Genomic DNA, 4,452 nt, shown 5'->3' on the forward strand with positions numbered 1-4,452 from the left:
AGAAGAGTTTTTAGTGCTGGAGGTACCTAGAGAAGGTGGAGACTTACTATATTCATTTCCAGATCCACAACTGACTGTGTCCAAGCATTCAAAAGTAGCTGAAGTTTTAAAATAAAGAGTACCTTGCATTAGCCAGGATTGTGACAGACACAGCTTTCGGCTCTGCTGAACTACCAGAACCCACTCCCACCAACTTTGAAAATAATGACTTAAGCGTGCCTTGTTTTTACAGGAAAGTAATTGGAAAACCAAGGACACGGCAACATAAATCTGGTTATTTCCTCCAATAGTTTCCTCACACATAGAAAATAAGTGAGGAAATTCGGGAAGACTGTAGAGAGAGTGTGCAGGCACGCACATTAACAGAGATACAATAATTAAGGAATGGAAAGAGGAAATAAAACCCCAACAAGTATGAAGTCTACAAAATTTTTAAGTTAAGCTGTTTTGTTCTAGAATAAAGAGAAGTTACACAGTTCTCAAATAAATGTGACCTTAAACACCTAATTATACTATTTGCTTGCATGCGCAAATAGATATTTAAACAGTTATCTAGATCTGTTGATGGCCAGCTTATACAAAAGGAGTGATGTATAAGCACTATCTGAAAAGTTGTACTTAGGAGAGGTTTCTTAAAAAAAATAAACCCCCATCTATAGATTTTCATAGCGGCAAACTGCAAAACAATCCCCTTCAGCAAGGCATGTTACATTTCAATCCCCTTTCATCTTTGTGTCTTGTCATCTTGAGTTTTTGCCAAAAAAATTAGTAACATGTTATGGTTACAAACACAATAACCTAAGTGAAGAGAGGATATTCTTCTGCAAAATAGGAAACTTTTCATTTAATAATAATTTTTTTTAAAAAGTATTTTGCAGTATAACACAGTTAATTCACTGTAAGTACAGAGGAATGAACAGGCTTAAAAAGGATAGGTGTCTCAAATTTTGGCTAAAGCCAAGCATGTTTTCTGGGCTTCAAAAATCTGCCTAGGTCCCTATTTCCAGGGAGTCTACGTGCCTTCAACCTACCAAGTTTCTACTGCACGTGGAAATACCACCGTGATATCATAGGGGGCTGCTCAAACACTGCTTTTAGGTGGGATTCTAGGTTTCGATGATTTCCACAGATTCTACATAATCACTTGAACTTCTGCATGACTGGCCAAAACCAAAAACCCCAATTATTTTTGTTCCTCCAAGTGCTTCTTGGAAATACAGGGATGTTTTTATCTCCTACCTCTCTCTCTCAAGAGTAAAATTTTGAGGAAGAAATGTCCTGCACACCAACAGCACAGGATGCCGGTGATACCTGTGCTCAGCTACAGAGTAGGTACAGCAGCGAGTAAAATTTCATTATTGTCCTCCCACAGTATCTCAGTTTCAGGACGCATCTCTTGCATATGCGAGACTTTACCAAGGCTTTTTGTGGATCACCTATTCAAGGTAAGAGATTTGGGAGATATTTAGGTTTCTCCTTTGCTTCTGCAAATGACTGCCAGCTGGAAATGCAACACTGGGATGGCAGGTCTATAATGGTTTAAGCATTTAGGGGAAGTTATGAGAACTATAGATGGAGATTTATTAAATAAATTAAAAAAAAGAAAGCATCATCTCAAAGTCAAAACTATTATATAAGGAAGCCACACACTTCCCTGCCAAGGAGCAGGAGAGACCCTACATGGAGCAGCTTGTACATTCAGCAAGACCTGTCACTGTCATGTGAGCAGCCGGCGTCGCGCTGACAGATGCGCACTGTCGGTGGGGAGTCCCACAGCAGCTCCTGCTCTAGGAGCAGCGGTGCTTGAGATCTGGGCCCAAGACAGTTGTGAGGCTGAGCCCTTCCCTGAATCTCTTCCCAGGCAGCCGACAGGGTATCCTGTGGGAGTGGTAACGGTGAGTTTTTTGGCTGGTAAAATGCCCACAAGAAATTTCACCAAGCCAACTGAAGTATTTGAGAGAGACCACCAATGCAGTTATTTCATTAAGTAGTAAAAATTGATTAGGATGTTAAGGTGATTAACTTTTGACAGTACTAGCTACTTTGCAATTTTAACATCTCAGACGCCCCAAACTTATATTCCTTTACTAAGGGGACAACACTGGAAGCTGACTTCTTCCTCTGCCAAAACCAGAGGAAACCGTCTCCTTCCCTTGCCATGTGACTAGAGTAGCTGTAGCTGTTCAAGCATCATTCTCTTCCCTCCTTGGCTGATGAGTTGGCATATGGCAGGTATGGAAACGAAGAAGAGGTGCTGCAAGAGCAGCTGGTGCCTGCCTGGGGCATCCATCCTCCTGGATCTCCCATCTTCCTGCTAGTGGGTGAAGATGCCGCAACAAACATCCGGGAGGAGCCAATGTCCAACCTGATACCTGTTCTAAAGCAAAACCTCTCCCTCGGAGAGGTCATCCTTCTCCAGAGAAGGAAAGGGAAGCAAGAGCTGCTGTAAAAGTTCTGTGCTCTGACTGTGCCTAAATGGCAGCGTTTTCAGGAATGCAGGTGGGATTACACCTTGGTTTCACCCAGGACATTTATATACCAGCACAGTACTTTGAGTTGGTTGGCTCTGGACTGAGGCTGCCTTTGCTCCTTTCTCCCCTTCATGCAACTGCGTATATACAGGAAAACCTTGATGGCCACCTTTCCCTTTCTCCTGCCCTTGGTGAGCTCCATTAACAGAAAACGATGTAGCCCTGCATCACCATGGGTATAAGACTATTGGGAGCTAGGAGCCCTCCCTCCTGTTTTGCTATGCTTTCACCCACGGGGCTGTTCACAGGTCTGGATAGGCAGCTGCCTGTGCCTGGCTCTGCCCACAAACAAAAAAATAATTAGGACAAAGGACATAATCTATCCTGCACAAGACATATTGGAATTAATTAGATAAGTAAAGAGTTGGAAATAATGCACCAAATATACCTGACAATGTCAGATTAAGAGTAAGAGTAAACACTCAAATGGCAATGGTGTACATTATCTCACTAAATGAAAAATAATCATGTTGTTAACAAATTCTGCCTGTTAAAAATGAGGCAGTGTTAAACACTGACAGAACTTTCTAAGTTACAGCTCTTGTGCTGCTGTGATAAATCTTAAACAGAAGTTTGCTGGCGGAAAGATTCTCAGTACCATTTATTTGTGTGTCACTATGCTATTGATAAAAATACAGATCTCTAGAGAAAGCAGTACAGAGAAAAAAATCCATTATCATTATTATCCTATGACTGAGTAAATGTGCACATACTGGATGTGAATGCAATTCACGGTAGAAGAAAATGAAGGAATGAAAATTGTCTCTCTGGAGTTTTCTTATTCGCCAGTAACATTCCTGTTACTGTACTTAGTGAGTCGATGCTCATTAAATCTGTTTGCTGATTACTGTTGGGTAGTATGTCAACAGCAAAACCAGGAAAACATAAAATAGCGAGTAGCTCTGTACTATAGTTCTATATGTGGCTACAGTGGAAATAAAATATAAATAAATCCACTGAAACAGTTATTTCCTTGTTTAGTAAAGAGTGAGATCTCCGCAAACACAATAGGTATTTGCATCTCTCTTCACATTTTAGAAGAGACACTCCCTGAAGCAATTAAAAAGAATTAACACGGGCTTTTGTATGGGCTGACGGTTTGACATTCAAGGGAAAGTAAAAAAAAAAAAAAAAAGCAATGCTGATACTCCGAGGTTTCCATAAGGCAACAGTGAAAACGTGCAGGACTGAGCCTGCCACACCTCCGGTTATATGTAAATACTCCCTTCCTTTTTCTAGGGTGAACTCGACCCTCATAACGGCACTGTTTTTGCATTTGCCCTCGCTGTTTTTCCTTCTAAGATTGCTCGAAACTACTGGGGTGTAAACTAGAGTACCAGCTTCAACAAATGCAGATTTCCGACATGTTACGACACGGAGGACGGTGAGATGCCCTGTTAGATTGTGCCTCACATGCTCTGTGCCGCTCAAGTGAAAGATGCTGTCCGCTCTAACTTGGACCGGCAGCACAGGCTGCACCATGCCTGCAATTTACAGCTGAGCTGGATTTTTCTTCACCTATGAAACCAGCATTTTCTGTGATGGTGGGCTGGGAGCAGAGAGGAGAAAAAAAAATAAAATACTACCCGCTAAAAATAATCAGCTGAGTTATGTCATTTGCCTTCACGAGCAGCGAGAAGGAGGTTTTGCGCTACCCCTCTCCAGGCAGAAGTGCAGTCCAGACACAGCGGCAGCCCCCGAAAGCGTTCTCGGCAGCCTGGCAGCTCGGTACCTAACTGTTTTTGAAGTTTTGAGTTTATCGCAGCCCGAGCCGCCTTAACTCGGGAGCACGACCGCAAGGCGAGTCCAAAGTCACAGCAAAATGGTTTCAGCAAGCAGCCTGCCCTTCTCGCTCGCCCAGAACAAACAAAACCAAAGTGGGGGAAAAAAGAAAAAGGTTAAAATAAAAAAGGAAAAGGGT

The sequence above is a fragment of the Apaloderma vittatum genome, unplaced genomic scaffold (assembly GCF_000703405.1).
Source record: "Apaloderma vittatum isolate BGI_N311 unplaced genomic scaffold, ASM70340v1 scaffold3062, whole genome shotgun sequence".
NCBI classification, from domain to species: Eukaryota; Metazoa; Chordata; class Aves; order Trogoniformes; family Trogonidae; genus Apaloderma; species Apaloderma vittatum.